We start from the raw sequence: 22,559 nt of genomic DNA, 5'->3' as shown, positions 1-22,559 counted from the left end.
TCCCATCTTAGTTGTTAGCATGAGATCTTAATGTCTCTTTGAGAGACCACAGTTCAGTTTCCCCTTGTTGTGTAAGGAAAGCCCTTCCCCAGTGGTCTCTAAAACTCTCCAGCGGAAAATTTTTGATTTTTTTTCTTATTTTGCATTTTTTGAATTAATTTTTTTTTAATTGAACTTCTGCTGTGTGCTTGTCCTACCTGCCTTCAAGAATGAGCCAGCCACCTTTGTGGTGCTTCCCGGGTGGCACAGGTAGTACAGAGCCTGCCGTGCAAGAGACACGAGAGTCTGGGGTTCAGTCCCAGGGTCAGGAAGATCCCCTGCAGGAGGGCATGGCAACCCACTCCACTGTTCTCGCCTGGAGAATCCCACGGACAGAAGAACCTTGTGGGCTACGGTCCACGGGGTCACAAAGAGACACATGTGACTGAAGCAGCTTAGCGTGTGTGCACACACCCACCTTTGCATTTGCGAGCTGGGCATTGATAAATAATAAAAGGAAAAGATCACAGAGAGTGTGGAGTAAATACCACAGAGAAAGCCAGATGAGTGAGGGATCTGGGGAGTGGCTGGAGCCTCAGGGGCGGTGCCATTTCCCAAGGGGAGCAGAGCAGGTTGGGTCCAGGAGCTGGCACCGGGGCTGAGAGAGGCCCCTCAGTCCTCCTGGCCCCTTTATAGGGGAGGGAAGAATCCATCCACCAATCCCGAGGAGCGGAGCAGGTTGGGTCCAGGAGCTGGCACCGGGGCTGAGAGAGGCCCCTCAGTCCTCCTGGCTCCTTTATGGGGGAGGGAAGAGTCTATCCACCAATCCCAGGGAGCGGAACAGGTCGGGTCCAGGAGCTGGCACCGGGGCTGAGAGAGGCCCCTCAGCCCTCCTGGCTCCTGCCATGGGTAACGATGCTCTCAGCACAGGCCCCTTGCCCTGTTCTGCCAGTTTGCGTCATTCTCCTTGTTGAGGCTCTCAGTATTGCTAGCTGTAGGCTGGCTGCAGTGTCCCTTGTTCTTGGACGGTTTTAAGACCTGGTTCTCACAAGAGCCTACTGCCACAGGAACTCATCTGTGTGTTTTGTCGCTGAATTCACGCTTTCCTGATCAGGTAAGAACCTGGGCTTTCCTTGTTTCCACAGTGGCCTTCATCTCTTGTCACTTTCATCCAGTGTGATTATCCTGAAATGTAAACAACCCTTCTCCTGTTACCATGGGGAACGGTCCAAGCTCCACAGTACAGCCCTCCAGCAGTGAAGTCAAAGGGTGAGGATATGGAGATCCAAAAAAAAAAAAAATGTCTGGCACTAAAACGTGCTTAATAGAACTTGTTAAAAAGATGATTGAATGATTAGAAATGTGGTTCTCCTAATGCAAATGCGTGCTATTATATTTATATTTCAAAGATAAAATATAGGGCTTTCCCAGGTGGTGCAGTGGTAAAGAATCCACCTACAGGTGGATATATATATATATATAATTTGAACTGTTTCTGGAAGTGAGTTGGCTACATGTGACAACAGTGTGTGAATTTGGTACAGTTTCAGGACACACAGGACACACATGGGATGTGAGTTCAACCCCTGGGCTGGGAAGATCTCCTGGAGAAGGAAATGGCAACGCACTCCAGTATTCTTGCTGAAGAATCCCATGGACAGAGGAGCCTGGTGGGCTATAGTTCATGGGATGGCAAAAGAGTTAGACATGACTTAACAAATAAACCACAGCATATACATATATATATATATATATATATATATATATACATACACACACAAACACACACACACACGCATGTGCATGTGTGTGTGCTCAGTCACTTCAGTCGTGCCCAACTCTTTGTGACCCCATGGACTATAGTCCACCAGGCTCCTCTGTCCATGGGATTCTCCAGCAAGAATACTGGAGTGGGTTGCCGTGCCCTCCTGCAGGGGATCTTCCCGACCCAGGGATGGAACCCGCGTCTCCTGCATTGGCAGGGGCATTATTTACTACTAGCACCACCTGGAAAGCCCATATATGTGTGTGTGTGTGTGTGTGTGTATATATATGTATATAATTTGAACTGTTTCTGGAAGTGAGTTGGCTACATGTGACAACAGTGTGTGAATTTGGTACAGTTTCAGATCTAGCAATTTCACTTGTAACAATTTATCCTGAAGAAACCATCATGAATGAACAGAGAGACCTGGCTAATTTGTAGGGCTGTTTGTAGAAGCAGATTTTGGATATGGCTTACTATCTAATAAATGTGGGCTTGTTTCATAGGTAATGGTACAATTGTATCATTACTCATTACTTTTAATGTAGCCATTAAATGTGATAGAGTAGAAGCATGACAGAAAAAATAGAAAACATATTGTTTGGTGGAAAAAAATGAAAGAGGACTATAAAACATCTTGTATAATATAATTTTTTTAAGTTTAAATACATTTAAACATGGAGAAAATACAGAATGATATAAACAAAATATGGATTGTGACCCTCTCTGGTATGATATACTTTTTCTCCCCTTTTCTCCTTCTAATTTGTCTATCTACGCTTTCTAAAATTTTACAATGAACATGCATTCCTTCTGCAAAAAATAATATAGAATAAATAGGTATTTTCAGCTGGTACTTTGAAGCATCCCGATTCTGAGGCTTCTTAAAGGGAAAGGAAACCAATCGCTCTCTAAAAGCATTTATTAGAACTTTTAAAAGGCAACTAAAAATAGCCCAGAGAGGCTGACAGTCTTGCAGACGTTCAAAGTCAGACACTGATGCTGTAAGTTCTGCTGGAACAATTCACAGAAACAAATACAGTGACATTTAATTCATCTAAGTAAAACCAGATCTCATTTAAAACAAGGAAGTGGGGGAAGAGAGAGTTGGGTCAGATTTGGCTGCTGGAGAAACCATGCAAGCAGCTGGCCACAGATCAGGACTACATACAGCGGAGTTCAAGTTCAACAGGCATTTGAAGCGATTCCTCTCCCTCAGGGCCGCCTTCCCTCCCCGACCCACTCCCAAACCTACTAAGCTGCTGATGCCTGCACTGCTCAGCTGGTGTTTGCAAGTCTGTTTTAAGGATCCTTCTTTCATCCTAATATTTGCAATCGTTTTGGAAAGAAAATGTTAAACATTGTGCCATTTTCCAACCTGACTACTTTAAGGTCTATGTCAATGGATCTTTAAGACACAAGGAAATGATCTTTGAGACAGGTGAATTTGAAGAAGGCAATTAGATATTTATGATGCTGTGGTTCAGTTGCTGAGCCCTGTCTGACTCTTTGCAAGCCCATGAGCTACAGCAAGCCAAGCCCCTCTGTCCTGCACTATCTCTCGGAGTTTGCTCAAATTTATGTCCATATCCAACCATCTCACCCTCTGCCACCCTCTTGTCCTCTGCCTTCAGTCTTTCTCGGCATCAGGGTCTTTTCCAACAAGTTGGCTCTTCGCATCAGGTGGCCAAAGTATTGAAGCTTCAGCTTTAGCATCAGTCCTTCCAGGATTGATTTCCTTTAGGACTGATTGACTGGTTTGATCTCCTTGTTGATTGGCCTAAAGAGCTGGCCCTAGCCAGTTCTTCATAACTCATCCTCAGGAACCTAAAATCTCCTTCAAATACCCCTACAAGCAGGAGGGTATGAGGGCTGTTTCTTGTTCACTTTTGTGTTTCAGTGTTTACTGGAGTGTAGTTGATTACAATGTCGTCTCAGTTCCTACTGTACAGCAACATGAATCAGCTATATGTTTACATATATCCCCCCTTTTTAGGGTTTTCTTTCATTTTAGGTCACTACAGAGCACTGAGTAGGGTTTCCTGAACTATATGGTAGGTTCTCAAGTTACCTATTATATATGTAGTACTGTACATACATCAATCCCATTAGAGAAAAACAAACATCATATATCAATGCATATATGTGGACTCCATTAATAGAAAAATGGTACAGATGAACCCATTTGCAAAGCAGAGATGGAGATATGTGTTCTTTAAAGTGTAGTCTATTAACCACCTCCTTCTGAGATTCTAGGGAAGCCTATTACACCTGCAGATCTCCGGGTGCCACCCCCATCATTCTGCTTCCATCCCCGACTCAGGTCCCTCATATAGTCCTCACATAGAACTGCCATATAGTTTCACGACTGAGCTCTACTGTCTTGAAACTTCAAGAACTGAGACGCTGGGTTCTAACGGACATGACATTGAGCTCAGAGGCTTGATCACTAGCAAGACTGTGCACTTCTGCCTGATAGTCCCTGAGCCTCTGCCTGCCCTCGCGAAAAGCGGCAGCTCACAGGTTGCTAGGAGGAGTGAATGAGCTTTGTCCCCAAACCTGCTTTCACAGTCCCTGGCATTTAATGAGGAGTTAACTGCAGTGCGCGTAGCTATGGCTACAGTCCATTCAAGTATGGATCCAAATGAGGAGAGAGAAAGAGTGGAGCATGGACCTGGAGATGATAGTAACTAAGTGAAGTAAGTCAGACAGAGAAAGACAGATATCACATGGTGTCGCTTATATGTGGAATCTAATTAAAAGGGATCTAAATGAAATTATTTACAAAATAGAAACAGACTTACAGATTTCAGAAACAAACATATGGTTACCAAAGGGAAAACATGGGGTGGGCGTAGGGATAAATTAGCAGTTTGTGATTAACATACATACACCACTATAGATAAAATAGATAACCAGTGCAGACCTACAGTATAGCACGGGGAACACTAGTCTACAGACTGTAATAACCTGCATAGGAAAGAATCTGAAAAAGGAAGGATGCATGTATATGTATAACTGAACCACTCGCTGTCCACCCAGAAACACAACTTGTAAATCAGCTATACTCCAATAAAATTAATAAAAAAGACTGAGAGATTGAGAGTTATCTGCCATTTTACTTTTTCTAAGAATGGTTAGAGTGTCAATTTCCATGTTTGTTTAAAAGTTCCCTCCTAGCACATAATTGCCTTGGTAAAACTTTGAAGGCTTCCCAGGTAGCTCAATGGTAAAGAACTGGCCTGCCAACATAGGAGATGAAAGGGACGTGAGTTCAATCCCTGAATTGGGAAGATCCCCTGGAGTAGCAAATGGCAACCCACTCCAGTATTCTTGCCTAGGGGATCCCATGGACAGAAGAGCCTGGCAAACTACAGTCCCTATGGCCGCAAAGAGTCAGACACGAATGAAGTGACTTAGCATGCCCACAACCTTCCAGGACCCGTGCCAGAGTAGCCCAGAAGAATCACAAGTATCACTCAGAATAGAACCCATTTCCCACTAACCACTCACGTTGCCTTTTAAACACCAGGTCATCTCTGACAGACCTAGGATGGCTCCCATGTAGTCTGGTTTGGGAGCTGCGTTGGGAGAACCTAACTGCCCGTTCCAAAGAAAACAGACGTTATGGCAAGTGTGTGTGCTGTCAGACTTGACCTTCTCCAAGCTTGGTATGCATGGGATTCCAACCAGAAACCAAGTCCTATCTCTCTGTGGTTATATTCCCATTTTGTGAGAATCACCTGCAAATTATCTTCTTTTTTTGACACAGAGAGTCTGTTTATTAATCTGTTCAATCTTCTGGGTATCATTGAACTCAAAAATGTCATTTGCTCATGGACCAGGAACTCCTTGGATAGTATCTACTGCATCTTTGACCTTTAAATGATTGAGTGTCTGTTCTAAGCTGTCAAAATGAAAACTCAGGACATCTTTACTGGGAAGGAAAACAAAGCAACTGTGATTGGCTCTTATTTCAGTTCCTGTTTTCCTTCGTGGATACAGTCAGATGGAGACGGTCTTCAAATAAAAGACAAATGATTTCTCTAGGAAGATTTGAATAGACAGGCCATGGAGACAATACCATAAGCTGTGTGTTGCCTGTCACATGAGATTAGTTTTCTATTAGCCTGAGCCTTTTCAAAGGCACTTGGCAAAAAAGCATTGCCACTCACTACAGAAAACAGAAGACTTAGGTAGCTGTCAGAAGTTAGTGCATTTGATAGACTCTTGAGTTTCCATGTATTTCATTTCCTCTACTTCTCCTCTGATTGTGCTTCAGTTTCCACTAGAGTGCTACAGAAGAAGAAGAAATTACCCTACCTAAGTTGGAAGGTTAGATTTCATTACCTGTGAATGCCTATACAAACAGGGCTGACCCAGGTTAGCAATGTTATGTTAATTGCTCAGTTGTGTCCAACTCTGCAACCCCGTGGACTGTAGTCCATCAGGCACCTCTGTCCATGAAATTCTCCAGGCAAGAATACTGGGGTGGGTAGCCTTGTCCTTCTCTGAAGGGTGTCTTTAGAGACACCCTTGGGAAGGGGGAATCTTCCCAACCCAGGGGTCAAAGCCAGGTCTCCTGCATTACAGGCAGATTCTTTACCATCCGAGCCACCAGAGATTAGTAATACTTAGCTTAAAAACAGAAGTGATTCCTCCAGCTCCGTTTTTGTTTTTCTTTCTCAAGATTGCTTTGGCTATTTGGGATCTGTTGCATTTCCATACAAATTGTACATGTTATTGTTCTAATTCTATGAAAAATGCCATTGGTAATTTGATAGGAATTACATTGAATCTGTAGATTGCTTTGGATAGTACAGTCATTTTCACTATATTGATTCTTCCAAGCCAAGAACATGGTGTCATCTCTCCATCTGTTTGTGTTGTCTTTGATTCGGTAACCTAGGTGGGTGGGATGGGGGTAGGTGGGAGGGAGACCCATAAGGGAGCGGATCTAAGTATACATATGGCTGTTTGCTTCACTGTACAGCAGAAACTAACACAATATTGTAAAGCAACTATTTATGTTAAGTTGCTTCAGTTGTGTCTGACTCTGCAACCCTATGGCTTGTAACCCACCAGCCTCCTCTGTCCATGGGATTCTCAGGCAGGAATGCTGAAGTGGGCTGCCATTTCCTACTCCAAGGGATCTTCCCCACCCAGGCACTAAACTCGGGTCTCCTATGTCTCCTGCATTGGCAGGCGGATTCTTTACCACTAGTGCCACCTGGGAAGCCCCAAGACAACTATACCCCAATAAAAAAAAAGAAGTGATATGTTCCCAGCATTTCTTGGGTGGGAACAGTCACCGGGTTGAACACTGAGGAGCTGAGTCTAAAGCAGATGGGTGCACTTTCCCCTTAAATCTCCAGGTAAGATGTCAAGTCAGTCTTCCACCTGCAGTGTAAAAGGCTCTATCCTACCAATGCCTGTAAGGAGCTGGAAAGGTCATGGAAACAGCCTCTGTGTATTCTTCGAGGCAATCAACCTTTAACTAGGTTGGCACGGGGGGGAATATCCCCAAGGATTACAAGGATGATTACTGCCCTTGAGCTGGTATCAATCTTGCCAAGGACACCCCACAAGCTCTTTGCAAAGCAGGGGACGTGGGTTTGATTCCTGTTCAGGGAACTAAGATTCCACATGCCGAAGAGCAACTGGCCCCACAGGCCACAACTAGAGTTCAGAATATGAAGGTGGCATCATGGTGTAGATCCAAAAGAAAGGTGTTTAGGTTTGAGACCTCTCCCAGCATTTAAGGCCCAACAGGCGCCTCCCCAGGGTTCAACTTTTGTACTTAATACTTGATTTTCTAGGCAAATGAAGAAAGACGGTGGCATAGATAAACCATAGGAGGAAAGAAGTGAGAAATCGATTTGCATTTGGCTTGGAATAAATCACAGGCTCCGAAAAGCGTGCCCCATTTCTGTACACTGCTGGCTTGTAAAATGACTTTCTGTTCCCTGAATTCAAGCTATCAGAGAGGCAGGATGTAATCAAGGGGAATATTCTGGGTAGTGGAGCAAAAAGTGGTTTATAAATTTTTATTTTTAATTCCTTGGGCTAATTCATCCAGCAAATAATCTGCCTATGGAAATTCAAGAGGTACTGGAGAAGGCAATGGCACCCCACTCCAGTACTCTTGCCTGGAAAATCCCATGGACGCAGCAGCCTGGTAGGCTGCAGTCCATGGGGTCGCTAAGAGTCGGAAACGACTGAGTGACTTCACTTTCACTTTTCACTTTCATGCATTGGAGAAGGCAATGGCAACCCACTCCAGTGTTCTTGCCTGGAGAATCCCAAGGACGGGGAAGCCTGTTGGGCTGCCGTCTGTGGGGTCGCACAGAGTCGGACACGACTGAATCGACTTAGCAGCAGCAGGCTTGAACAAATACATAGATCCCCCTCATCCAAATCAAAATTCATTTCTAGCCAAGAATGTACACAGCACAGCGACGTGGAGAGAGATTTCCAATATGTTTTGAAAATTCCACAATTTTTAGCTACTGATTTTATTAAAAATCATTCATAACTATTGTAACTGTAGCTGCCTTTCATTTGAGGCTGACTGGAGGAGGTGACAAAGAGGCATCTTTTCTCTGGTAACAAAATAACTTTTGGCTTCGACTTAATCAAAATGCCAGCTTGCACCCATGTAAGGGAGATAACATTTCTGAAAAATTCATTCCATTGATGAGCCTTGGCGGTACTGCAGAAGTTTAAAATCTTAACAGAAAGAATATGCTATGAACTAAAATAACTGTTTCCCCTTCATAGAATCTAGGACCAGAGGAAGAACTATTGGTTTTTAAACTGAGAAATGTAAATATCATTGACAATTTAAACTCCCAAACCTCATGCAAATTTCCTATAGAAAAATAGACTGAATGCCATTGAAAAAAATCAGAAGCCTGCCCTCAAAGACATGAGTATATTCAACAGCTTGTGAATATACTCATGCCAGATTCCACACCCAGAGACATTCAAGACAGGAGATGTAATAGGTTGAGGGGATATTTGCTCTCTTAATCATTTGGATTTGGCTATCTGGCACCAAAATCTTGTGAATTCCACTCCCCAGCACCACCAACCAAGAGCTGCCATTTGCTTCTTGGGTTGTGGGTCCCAGGGCTGAGACACAACATCTATGTCTGTGCCATCAGGCCAAGCTGGAGTCCCCTGCAGGGCCATGCATGACCTCTATCCTTGTCATCTGAATCTAAGAACACTCTTCGTCATGAAGCAACACATCAGGATGTGTAGGCATATCCCCCCGATCCATCTCCACAAGGAAACTTTACTGTCAGCTCAATAGAACAGCATTAATCAAAATCTCAGCCCTCTAATAGGTGATGGCCAGGCGGTTGAGTGATGCATCCCAGGAAGTCCCACCCACAGGCCACGTGCAATGCTCATCAAGTCCTCCAAGGCGCTCCCAGCCTCCACTGCCAGCAACACAGGCTCCTTGGTCCTTCTGGGTTTCTTCTCGAGGGTCCTCAGTTCTGGGGCACTCTTTCCTAGTCCTAAGAGCAAGCCCCCAATTCCCGTTTTATTATACCTTCTTTTGGTTTGCAAATTAACAAACTAAACCTTAGGGAAATGGAGTTGTTCACTGCCTATCATAGAGGTGGAAAGTGAAAGAAAGGACTGCAGCCCAGGTCTCCAAAGCTGGGTTCTAGATGGTGCATGAGAGTGAACGTCATCATCTTCGGTGTACATATCCTTTGTATAAAGGCTTGAAGCAGGTTTCCTAGAATTAAGTGTGCTATTCCTATTTAAAAAGCCAAGACACCAAAGGTGCCGACAATGGTCTGCATAGTCAAAGCTCTGGTTTTTCCAGTAGTCATGTATGCATGTGAGAGTTGATCATAAAGAAGGCTGAGTGCTGAAGAACTAATGCTTTCAAATTGTGGTGCTGGAGAAGACTTCTGAGAGTCCCTTGGACAACAAGGAGATCAAACCAGTCAATCCTAAAGGAAATCAACCCCGAATATTCATTGGAAGAATTGATGCTGAAGGTGAAAGCCCAATACTTTGGCCACCTGATACTCATTGGAGAAGACCCTGATGCTGGGAAAGATTGAAGGCCGGAGGAGAAGCAGGTGACAGAGGATGAGACGGTTGGATGGCATCACCGAAAGGACATGAGGTTGAGCAAGATCCGGGAGATAGCCAAGCCTGGTGTGCTGCAGTCTCTGGGATCGCAGAGTCAGACACGGCGGAGCCACTGAACAACAATGACAATGCTATTCCTGTAACTCGCAGGTTGTGGGAAAATATCTGAGCATCTGAGGTTGGTTTTTGTGCTTTCCTGAGCTATGTCTAGCCACTCCACTGATAAGATCAGCCCTGGATGTGCACTCAAGCCTCAGGGACCGCCAGCCAGCAAAGCCACCTGACGGAGGCACTCAGAATGGAAAGAGGCCTGCAAGGGAGGAGGGCGGAGGAAGCCCAGCGCCGCGGTGCGGGTGGGGTAAGGCCGCCATGGGAGCAGACTGGGCGATGCCTTTCCACGGAGAACGTCCCCGGGTGTGAGATGACAGAGCCCGCGGGTGGGTTGGAGGGAAGGCCTGTTGCCTCTGGACGCCCTTTGGAATTGAGCCAAAGTGGGTGAACGCAAAGGGAAAACAATCCCGTGTGGGTGACGCCACAGAGCGCCCTGACGAGAGGGGCGAGGGTAAAGCTCCGTACTGCTCCGGTCCAAAGAACACAGGCTGGTTTGGACCTCAGTTCCTTCTGCAACCAGAAGCGTGACTCTTTTTTTTTTTTTTTTTTTTTCCTTTTAAGTGCTGGGTCTTTGCTGCTGCACAGGGCAGGCTTCTCTCTAGCTGTGGCAGGTGAAGGCTCCTCCTTGGGGCGGTGGGTGCGCTTCTCATTGCGGTGGCTTCTCTTGTGGCAAAGTCCAGGCTCTAGGGCACATGGGCTTCAGGAGCTCAGGCTCCCAGGCTCCAGAGCACAGGCTCAATAGTTGTGGCACATGGGCTTAATTGCTCTGCACCACGTGGGATCTTCCTAGATCAGGGATGGAACCCATGTCTCCTGCATTGGCAGGTGGACTGTTTACCACTGAGCCACCAGGGAAGCTCAGAAGTTTGGCTGTTAGGTCCATCTGATGAGCCCATGTGTGTGCTCAGTTGATTCAGTCATGTCTGACTCTGTGCAACCCCATGGAGTGTAGCCCGCCAGGCTCTTCTGTCCCTGGGGATTCTCCAGGCAAGAATACTAGAGAGGGTTGCCATGCCCTTTTCCAGGGGATCTTTCTGACCCAGGGATTGAACCCCAGTCCCCTGCATCGCAGGCAGATTCTTTACCATCTGAGCCACCAGGGAGGGATAGACAATTCTTAAAAGAGACAGAAAGGAACTCAGTGGGGAGCACAACTCTCATACACAAATTACCGCACCCAGGACCATGTCTCCTCCAGGTGGCTACAACCCCCGAAGGTAATATTCCTCTGCCTTCTCATCCCAGGGCCAGGTATGAAGCAACTTGGAAGCACCCTTAATCACCCAGAGTTCTCCTAAGTCATTTGAACTCGCAGCTACAAAGCCCTCTGGCCTTTCCCACGCAAACCCCGACAGAAGCCGGTTGTGACCTGCCCTTGACCTTGCTGCTCTCTGCTGCCTCCCCGCTCCCTCCTGTCCTCCCCACGTGGTCTGCGCTGCACGCACCACAGGCCTCAAGGACCTTCAAGTCCATAACGCACTTGATTTTTCCCTGAGACTCATGGCCACACCTGACTGCCCATCTCATAAAACAATACAAAGCAATCTAAGGGTGGGATGAGAGAAATCACATTTCTACCTTCACTGCAAAAGAAGTGCCCCCGGGGAAAGAATGCACTATGTTCCAGTCCAGATTTTTTTAGAGGGGAAGGAGTGCCTTCTTCCACTGCGGAGGTTCACCTTACAGCCCTGCGCATGGAGGACGGCCATGTTCTGAGCCTTGCAGCCTCAGAGGTCATCATTAAGCCTGATGCAGGAGCTGGTGGTGGAATATGGCTGGCTATGCTCACGGCTGCAGCCTGTGGGCCTGGGGAGCTCGAAGGGTCAGCCCCATGGCTGGGAGCACATATTTAGAGAGAAGACGGCCATGCCTTTCTCAGAACCAAATCTAATGTGTGGGCTGAGAGGCAATGGGATGGCCAGAGCCCAGAGGTCAGTAGTCATGGATTTGGGATTGTCCACCAGAGTGGGACACCAGCTGTGCTTGGAGGGAGGCCCCCCAGCGACCATGGACAGCCAGGGATTCAGTGGGGCTGAGGGAGGGTAGTGCAGGGGGAAGGACTCGGAGGGCTTTCATGTTCGTGTCTTAGCCACATAGTGCGAGGCCGACAAGGGTAGGGAAATACAGAGCTGGGCAGTTCAGGAGAGGCTGGACTTCCTGGTGGTCCAATGGACAAGAGTCCGCCTGCCATCTCAGCAGTCACGGTTCGATCCCTGGTCCGGGAGGATCCCACGTTCTGCATCACAGCTAAGCCCACATGCCGCATCTACTGCAACCGCGCACTCTGGAGACTGAGCTCCGGAATGAGAGGACCCACGGCACTGAGAGGCCAGCACTGCAACTAGGGAGCAGGCCCGCTCACTGGAGACTGAGCTCCGGAACGAGAGGACCCACGGCACTGAGAGGCCCGCACTGCACCTAGGGAGCAGGCCCGCTCACTGGAGACTGAGCTCCGGAATGAGAGGACCCATGGCACTGAGAGGCCAGCACTGCAACTAGGGAGCAGGCCCGCTCACTGCAGTTGAGAAGAGTCCATGTGGCAGCAAAGACCCAACACAGCCAAAAACAGATGAATACAAACAATACATGCTTTAAAAAGAGAGGTGAGTGTGGGCAGCAGGTAGACGCCAAGGAAGGTGATCGCTCCCATCAAACACGTATGGGTAAAAGCAGCTGAGCCTGTGTGTGGAGCTGGGCTTCAGGATGGGGCACCAGACCCCGGGCGGACAAGGGTTGTGTATGTACTATCCCCAGCGTGAACAGAAACGCTTCTTAACTGCCTGCACTTTACCTCCATGAATTTGTTTAATTTCCTTCCAAAGCCTGTGAACCAGGTATTAATACCATCCCCACTTTGAGGATGAAGAATTTTTTTAACATTTATTTTATTGGAGTACAGTTGATTTATAATGTGTTAATTTCTGCTGCACAGCAAAGTGATTCCATTACACACACACACACATATATATCACACAAAGTGATATATACACACACACACACACACACACACATTGTTTTTTAACAAAAACTTATTGGAGTGCAGTTGATTTACAATGTTGTGTTAGTTTCTGCTATACAGCAAAGTGAACCAGTTATACATACACATGTATCCACTCTTTTCTGGATTCTTTTCCCACATAGGTCATTACAGAGTATTGAGTAGATCCCTGTGCTGTACAGTAGGTCTTTATAGCTATATTTTACATACAGTAGTGTGTATAGGGGAGGAATAAATTGGGAGAGCGGGGTATATATTTTGTCACATTCTTTCCTATTGTATTTTGTCATATATATTGAATGTAGTTACCTGGGCTTCCTTCATAGCTCACTTGGTAAAGAATTTGCCTGCAATGCAGGAGGCAATTCCTGGGTCGGGAGGATCCCCTGGAGAAGGCAATGGCAATCCACTCCAGTATTCTTGCCTGGATAATCCCATGGACAGAGGAGCCTGGCAGGCTACAGTCCATGGGTCTCAAGAGTCAGACACGATTTAGTGACTAAACCACCACCAGCACCTGTGCTATAGACTAGGACCTTGTTTATCCATTCTATATATAATAGTTTGCAAGGGATAAAGAAGGGCTTCCCTGGTGGCTCAGCGGTAAAGAATCTGCCTGCAATGCAGGAGACTCGGGTTTGATTCCTGGGTCAGGAAGATCCCCTGGAGAAGGGCATGGCAACCCACTGTAGTATTCTTGCCTGGAGAGTCCCATGGCAGGATCTTGGCAGGCTTACAGCCCATAGGTTCGCAGAGTTGCATGCATGCAAGTGATAAAAAATGAAAGCTTAACTAGTTTGGTAGATTTATCTGGAGTCAAAAGAAAGCCAACGCTGAGGGGAAAAGGACTATAAGAAAGTCAGCTCCTTCCAGAGCTAAAGTTCTAAGCTTTAACAAGGAAAGGAGCTGTTGGCAGAAGAAGCAGGGTGAAGGTGGTTCTTTGGATTTGATCTCATCAAAAAAAAAAAAAAAAAAAAAGAGGAGGCTCAGTCACTAGGACTGGGGAGCTTGTTCAGAGCAGCACTTGGTACTTGGCTGAGTTCTTTGCGACATGTTTTTGAGCCACTCAAGAGCAGTCAGGATTGACCCATCTCAGAACAAGCAGCTGATGGGCGTGCGCGTGGGGTCCAGTCCCCTAAGCCCCAGGCACCGGGAAAATTCACAGCAAGGAAATCAGGCAGATGATTCCACTGAAAGCTGATCCATCCCCAAGCTCAGGAGGTCAGCAAAGAGGATCAGAGAGGAAGGGAGGGGTGGCCAACAAGCTGAAAAATCTTTCCCAGAAAATCGAGGCCAAGAGTCAACAAAAATAGATTTTCATCCACACAGAGCTCTGCGTGAAAGTAATAAAAGTTTGTTGAACTGGAGAGATTCCATCACTGAAGTCTAATGTACAATTCTGGATGTTCTGCTTTTCAGGAGAAGTCATGGCAGTAGTAAGGAATTGGTACAGGAGACCGAGGAAAAGAATGGACGAAGCAGGAGATATTCACTCGTGGACTCAAAAACACTTTGCTGTTGTTGCTAAGTCGTGTCCAACTCTTTGTGAACCCATGGACTGCAGCACGCAAGGCTTCCTTGTCCTTCACTGTCTCCCGAAGTTTCTCCGATTCATGTCCATTGAGTTGGTGATGCCATCCAACCATCTCATCCTCTGTCGTCCCCTTCTCCTCCCGCCTTCGATCTTTCCCAGCATCAGGGTCTTTTCCAATGAGTCAGTTGTTCACATCAGGTGGCCAAAGAATTGGAGCTTCAGCTTCAGCATCAGTCCTTCCAATGAATATTCAGGACTGATTTCCTTTAGGATTGACTGGTTTGATCTCCTTGCAGTCCAAGGGACTCTCAGGAGTCTTCTCCAGCACCACAATTTGAAAGCATCAAGTTCTTCGGTACTCAGCCTTCTTTATGGTCCACCTCTTACATCTGTACATGACTACTGGGAAAGCCATAGCTTTGACTATACAGAATTTTGTCAGTAAAGTGCTATCTCTGCTTTTTAATTTGTTGTCAAGGTTTGTCATGGCTTTTTCTTCCAAGGAGCAAGCATCTTGTAATTTCATGGCTGCAGTCACCACCCGTTTTAGAAGCTGTAACAGTCTGGTGAAGAGCGAGGCAACTGATTCAGAAAATGGATGACCACTTGAAGAAAATATATATAGAAGAATTTCCTGAATTTGTTAGCAAGTTGAACTAGGCAACTCTGAAGGCTTCTTTTTATACAAAGATTTATGGTGTTTTTCGCTAACTAGTAAATAGCACTTCATGAAATGAACAACTTTATGAAATGAACAATGGTGAAAGACAGTCCAGGAGGATTAAAAATGAAGTGTAAGAAAGACCTCATCTTCTCATTAAAGTAAAAACAGTTGGGTCTACTTTTTAACTTTTAATAATTATGAGCCATACTTTCATGCCAATAGGAAAGATCAAACTGGCCCATGTTTTGGTACTGCTTATGTCCTTGTTCATTGCATCAGCTTTTTAGCTGATCTGTCTTTACTTTTATTTTGTATTTCTGTGTGCACCGTAAATTAAAAAAAAAAAATCCCAGGCCAAATCATAGATTTTTCTTAAGAGAAAAATTAGGGGAAGCCCAGAATAATGGCTGGCAGGGAAGCTCCAAAGGCAGGAGGTGCTTGTGGGTTTGTTAGTCTTGTGTTCCAGGCTGCTTATTTGTGGTCTCTTCGCTAAGTCGTGTCTGACCCTTTGTGACCCCATGGTCACGTACCCTGCCAGGCTCCTCTGTCCATGGGATTCTCCAGACAAGAATACTGGAGTGGGTTGCCATTTCCTCCTCCAGGAGATCCTCCCCTCCCACGGATGGAACCAGAGTCTCTTGCATTGCCAGGTGGATTCTTACGGCTGAGCCATCAGGGAAGCTGGTTCCAGGCTTCCCCTCAATGCAAATGTGAGGGATCTTGCAGGGAAACCAACTTCGGGTTTTGATGGTTTGGGTCCCAGAAAGTCTTTATCAGGTACTTTTCACAACCTGTTATTCCATTTATATTATTTATGTAATGCAAACAAATGAGTGTCTTTCTCTGAATCATTTAGATTTGATTTTTGGAGTCTGACTGATTTCTATGGGAATCTCATCTGTACCACTTACCTATGTGAATTCTGACCAGTTATCTTATCTCTTTTTCATCCCAGCCCCTTTAAAAGGATACTGATGGGAATGAAATCAGGTCGCGTTATAAAATGATAGGTGTGCCCCAAATGTCAGTGGCTTTCACCTGGACCAAAACAGGAATTTTGCCTTGACTGATTGGAAGCAGTCACAGTGATCATGATGGGGGTAGATGCTTTTGATGTTTTTTTAATTGGAGAATAACTGCCTTACAGCCTTGTGTTAGTTTCTGACGTACAGCACGAATCATCTATATGGATACATGTCTCCTCCCTCTGGGGCCTCCCGTCCCCCCATCCCCCGATGCTGCCACTCTAGGTCATCACAGAGCACTGAGCTGGGCTCCCTGGGCCACTCAGCAGCTTCCCACTAGCTGTTTACACACGGTGGCGTGCACGTCAGTGCCACTCTCCCAGTTCGTGCCCCCCTCCCCTTCCCATCTGTTCTCTACGTCTGTGTCTCTACCCCTGAGGGGCAGCTGTTTTGATTTTTAAAAAGATGAAAATGTGAAATGGCTGATCTGTCTTTATTAAATCGCACACTCACAGAAGAACGTCCCTGGCCTGTACTCTTGACCCTACTGACCCTTGACCTTCCTCTGGACTCTCATCACCCCTCATGCCAGCCCCTCCTGCATACCTTCCTGGACCCCGGCTGCATCACTGAGAAGCTTGGCCTCATCAGAGAGGTGCGGCCCAGCCATGGAATGTGGGCGTCTGGAAGCGGACAGTGGAATACTGCTGCTCGGAACACCACGTGAGTAGTGGGTCAAGGCTGGTCCGAGCTGCCAGGACCAAGGGGTGCAGGTGGAATCAACTGGGAGGTTGGGACTGACACATATACACTGTTGACACTGAAGATCAAGCCAGCAAATCCTAAGGAAAGAAACCCCTAATATTCACTGGGACGACTGATACTGAAGCTGAAGCTCCAATACTTCAGCCACCTGATCTGAAAAGCTGACTTGTTGGAAGAGCTGACTCCTTGGAAAAGACCCTGATGCTGGGAAAGATTGAGGGCAGGAGAAGAAGGGGGCAAAAGAGGATGAGATGGCTGGATGGCACCATCGACTCCATGGACATGAGTTTGAGCAAACTCTGGGATACAGCAGAGGACAGGGAAGCCTGGCATGCTGCAGTCCATGGGGTCACAAAGAGTTGGCCAGGACTGAGCAACTGAATGATACCAACATGAAATAGACAACAAATGGGAATCTACTATATAGCTCAGTGAACTCTACTGTGCTCTGAGGTGACCTAAATGGGAGGAAATCCCAAGAAGAGGGGGTATGCATATATGTGTGGCTGATTCACCTTGCTGTACAGCAGAAACTAACACAACATTGTGAAGCAACTATATGCCAATAAAAATTGATTTTAAAAATTGCCACAACTTTGACATAACAATATTCGACTTTCCTTACTGCAAAATTGCAACTGGCTGGTCATTTTCTCAAACCTGAGAATAAGATGTATGTTCCTCGGAGTGGAGCCTCAGAGTTGAGATACGACTTTAAGCTTAGCTCATAACTAGCACTGTTTGTATCAGAGTTTCCCTCTTCTCTAAAATGAAGCTGATAATAATTGTCTCCATTGAGTCTGTGCTCGCTGTGTGTGCCAGGCATCATGTCAAAGGAGATTAACTGATAGCTAAGAGAGAGAAAGGTTATAAACGGCTTTTGAGAAGGAGGCAGATTGAAGCAGAATCACGTGGGAAGGGCAGGCTGTACCATCAGGGTTATGGGCTTTCAGGACCTCTAGGGATATTCCCCAGGCCCATCTGAATTCTCAGAAGGATTTCTAGGCTCACCAGAAGATAAAGGAGGGGAAAGGGCTTTTGAAAAGGAAAGCTTAGGAATGTCTTTGGCGCTCCAGTGGTTAAGACTTCTTCCAGTGCATGGAGTGAAGGTTCAGCCCCTGGTTGGGAAGTTAAGGTCCCACATGGCTTGAATATAAATATACAGAATATAAACAAGAGAAACAATACTGTAACAAGTTCAATAAAAGACTTAAAACTGGGGCATATCAAAAGAAAATGAAAAGCTTCAAGAGTTTCATAACTAAGATGTATTTATGGTTAAACCTGGGCTTCTCAGGTGGCTCGGCGGTAAAGAATCCGCCTGCAATGCAGGAGATGGAAGACCCCCTGGAGGAGGGCACAGCAGCCCACTCCAGTATTCTTGGCTGGAGAATCCCACCAACAGAGGAACCGGCGGGCTACAGTCCTTGGGGCTGCAAAGAGTCGGACACGACTCAGGGACTAAACAATAAAGACAACATGGCTAAACCCGGAGACCTGCATCTGCCCAACCCTGGAATTTCGAGGTAAACAAATTACATGCATATCAGCCTTTGCTCACTTCACCAGAGAAACAAAATCTGAAGCCATGGGCTGTTAATCGATGTTATCGACTCCATGGCAACCCTCCAGGTTGCAAACCAAAAGACAAGAACAAGCAGAAGAAGAACATGCGAAGTGTAAAAGCCCAGTGCTTTCCTACCCTATCAGACGTCAATGCCCGAAGAGCTTACTATTTATCGACATTACCTTTCGGCAGTTTTTTTTTTTTTTTTTTTTCTAACGAGTCTTTACAGTATTTCTGTCTGTATTAGCAGCTGTAAAGGCATGATAAATGCCAAATCAACGACAGCATATCTTAGCACGCTGCTCTGTTGTCACGTGGGGCAGGGGAAGAGCGACATGGACACACAAAAAGAGGGTTTCGTGAAAGACTGTTCCCACAGGGAGGACACGTTCTTTGCCACATTGACCCACGTCAATAAGCCATGTTAGGCTGGATAAGTCATCATGCTTTTAAGTCTCTCTCTCTGATGGTTACTTCCCTGCTTGCTTTCTAATCTGCTTGATTCAGCTCTCCCCAGAGATTATAGGAAGGAAAGAATGACTACTAGCCCTAGACTGGACAGCAATACACAGAACCAAAGGAAGCATTGCAGAGACGCCCACCCAAAAGAGAATGAGCTTCCGAGAGCACAAGAGCAATTCGTTCAAGCTTGGTTCTCTCTGAAACCGACTACGTGGTCTCACCTTAGTGACCGGTGGTGCAGGTCAGCTCAGACCCCGTGTCCTGCGCGTCTTACAGGAGCGCGGAGGCTGGCGCTTGGGGGTTCTTTCCACTCTGCTCCTCCAAGCTCTCTCTGCAGCCATCGGCGCCCACCGCCATGGAGATGAGAAAGCCCACCAGGGAATCTGGCTCTCCTTTGCCTTTCCGGACGCATTCAGCAGACACAAAGGCCGCTGAGTTCTCCGCTCGCCTCCAGTGAATCAACACTTTCTTTCCCTCGTTCCCATGCCTACCCGTAGTACGCAGTCTTGCCAATGGTGACTTCCAGAAAGCAAGAGTCCAGGAGAAATAGCCTCCCTTCCTGCCCATCGATATCTTTGTCTTTTAAACTTATTTAACAAGGCTTGCCCCCATTCACAAAACAACCCAAAATTGCCCTTAAACATCTCATAGTCCCAGAGGAGGGATTTTTTTTTTCTTCTCACTAACAACTCCAGGACTTGAACAACTTCTTCCAAGTGTGTTCTTAAGTGCGGGTGCCCTAGATTGTCGCTGTAAGGATTTTTCTGTGCAAACACACACCCTGTCTCACTGTGAAATCGTACACACAAGGCAAAGAGAATTTCATTTGGGTTCCAAGGACGTGTGCCCCAGAAGACCACTGACAACCTCAGTAATGGTTTCCAGGACACCATTTAGATTGTTTGTCTGAGAATCCAGTTTTATTTCCTGGCTTGTCTCTTTGTTCTCAGTATGGGATATGAGAGAATAAGTCTTACTCAGTGTCCATTTTTTCACCTATTGGAAGTCTTACAGTTTGGAATGAACTAGTCATGAAAATGTGGCCATTTCCAAGAAATTGAGTGGATGCTAGTACCAATTAGTAAGATGATGGAAGTAGGAGAAGGAATTTTGAAGTGGGGACTCTGCAGCTGAGGTTTTATCGTGGTAATTGGACACACTGGCAACCAAATGAGGTCAGGCAGACAACGCACATGCGTTCTTCTCTAATTTCAGGAGAGGTGTAGGATTGGAAGTTACGGGTACATTTACAGCATTTACAACTAGGAACATGGATGAGACCACACAAGGAGTGAGGGCAGTTAGAAAAGAGAAAGCTTCCAGTGACTGAGGTCTGGGACGAGTCAATTTCAAGTTGGGAAGATGAGGATGAGCCAACAGAAGAGACTGAAAAGGAGAATTTCTTGCAGTAGGAAAAAAACCTGTGAAATGTGGTATGAGGAGAAGACAATAATACAAGAGAAAGGATTGATCCTGTGTGCCGGAGGCTAGTGAGAAGTCAAGACGAGGACTAAGAGCTGACTGTGGGACGTTTCTCTGAGATGTCCGGTAGCTCTGATGAAAGATGTCTCAGTAGAGTTTGGGAAACAAATGCCTAATTAGATCAGGAATGAGAGGAAGTAGAGGTTACATGCATCTGCTTTGCGAGGAGCTCTGCTGTCAAATGGAGTAGAAAACGGGGTGGTGGGCTGGGAAGGAAGGTGGGGCTTAGGAGGGGCTTATTTTTCCGGGAGTTTTCTTGTTCTAACAGGAGAGACGGACAGTTTACTGTATAAGATGCTGTCAGCTTAGTAATTTTTGATTAAGTAAATGCCCTCCAATGACTCTCGTGCATCATTTTTACTAAAAAATAAGCACTTCTTGGGACGTCCCTGGCCATCCAGGGTTAAGGCTTCACCTCCCAGTGCAGGGGGTGTGGGATCGATCCCTGGCTGGGAACTAAGATCCTTCATGCCTCCCAGACAAGAAAACAAAATACAAAACAGAAGCAATGTTGTAACAAATTCAACAACGACTTTTAACAAAAATGATCCACAGCAAAAAAATATTAAAAAAAAAAATATTTCTTTTCAGAGTCTTAAAGATGTCTTAAACACAAGAGAATGAAAAGACCTACAAAGAATAAACCCAAAACAACTAAGAAAATGGTAATAGGATCATACAGAGAGGTAACTACTTTAAATGTAAATATGTAAATGGATTGTGTGTGCTAAGTCGCTTCGGACGTGTCTGATTCTGTGCGACCCCATGGACTGTAGCCTACCAGGCTCCTCTGTCAATGGAATTTTCCAGGCAAGAATACTGGAGTGGGTTGCCACGCCCTCCTCCAGGGGATCTTCCCGACCCAGGGATCGAACCTGCTTCCCTTCCGTCTCCTGCACTGACAGGCAAGTCCTTAAAGGCACCAAACAAAAGACGCAGACTAACTGGGTGGATGAGAATGCGCGTGTGCGCACTTCCACTTGCCGCATCAGTCTGCTTAAGCCCCCAGACTGCCATGCCGCCCAGCCTGTGAGATTGTGCTTTCCCAGCCCGTGACTGCACTCAGCCCCCAGCAGTGGAAGCAGCACGTCCTAACCCCCAGACCACCTAGAAATTCCCCCAAAGTGACCACAGTTACAACTGGTTGTCATTCAGGTGCTTAGTCGGGTCCAACTATTCGCGACCCCATGGACTGTAGCCCGACAGCCTCCTCTGCCCATGGGTTTCTCCAGGCAAGAATGCTGGAGTGGGTTGCCATGCCCTCCTCCAGGGGATCTTCCTGACCTAGGGATCAAACGTGTGTCTCCTGCACTGGCAGATTCTTTACCACCAAGGCATCAGGGAAGTCCTATTTGCTCTCACGGTTTCATTATAGAATCAAGAGGAAAGAATGAAATCCTATTACTGGGCCAATAACGGTCTCTGCTTTAGGCAAGTTTCATCACCGACCACATGTGGGTGAAAAGTGAGTGATCAAGTTTTAAAACATCTTTTTTGTCCTACAGTATGCAAAATACTTTGCTTAATTCCATCTTAAATAAAACATCATTTATATCATTGTATACAACCATATAAACCACAGAAAATATAAAACCTTTTAACACCTTCTCAGTAAAAATTAGTTAAAATAGCTCTAACATTCATCTACAAATTAATCACAGTCTAATCCTGGTGGCTCAGTGGTAAAGAATCCAAGAATCCTCCTGCCAATGCAGGAGACGTGAGTTTAAACCCTCGGTCAGGATGATCCCTTGGAGGAGGAAACGGCAACCCACTCCAGTACTCTTGCCTGGGAAATCCCGTGGACAGAGGAGCCTGGCAGGCTACAGTCCATGGGGTCACAAAAGACTTGGACACAACTTAGCAACTAAACAACAACAACAAAACAAATGTAGACACTAGGTAACGGGCAGAATTATTTAACACCATTTTCCATACCTAAGGGAAAATTCTACATTGTTTGGCATAGTTTCAGTTCCTGCTGAAACCATGGCTTTGGACAGACCCAGACAAACTTCACAGGAGTCACTTTTGCTGGCTGGAGGGCTTCCTGCTGTTCTAACAGTCCTGCGGGTGAAGGAGGAGACAGAGGAAGCGTCTGAACCTCTCACTGCTAAACAGGGCATTCTTCTCCAGCCACTCAGGGAAG

General features: G+C 46.1%; 1 protein-coding gene across 9 annotated transcripts in view; it reads right to left on the bottom strand.

Moving 5' to 3' along the window:
* The window catches only part of KCNJ16 (potassium inwardly rectifying channel subfamily J member 16), an 86,811-nt gene that overhangs the window by 8,319 nt on the left and 55,933 nt on the right, over positions 1 to 22,559 (bottom strand). Inside the window, exon 1 of one of the 9 annotated variants that reach the window (XM_086355922.1) lies at positions 19,150 to 19,301. The exons of the other annotated variants lie outside the window; for them this stretch is intronic. The gene's annotated coding sequence lies outside the window, so the exon portion shown is untranslated. Of the gene's footprint in view, positions 1 to 19,149; positions 19,302 to 22,559 lie in introns of those variants that run through there. 9 annotated transcript variants of the gene reach the window in all.

Source organism: Bos grunniens, chromosome 19 (assembly GCF_055505025.1).
Source record: "Bos grunniens cultivar Pamir isolate PY7600 chromosome 19, Bosgru_T2T1.0, whole genome shotgun sequence".
NCBI classification, from domain to species: domain Eukaryota; kingdom Metazoa; phylum Chordata; class Mammalia; order Artiodactyla; family Bovidae; genus Bos; species Bos grunniens.
The sequence above is the reverse complement of the archived record's forward strand: the minus strand, read 5'-3'. Positions and strand labels throughout refer to the sequence as shown.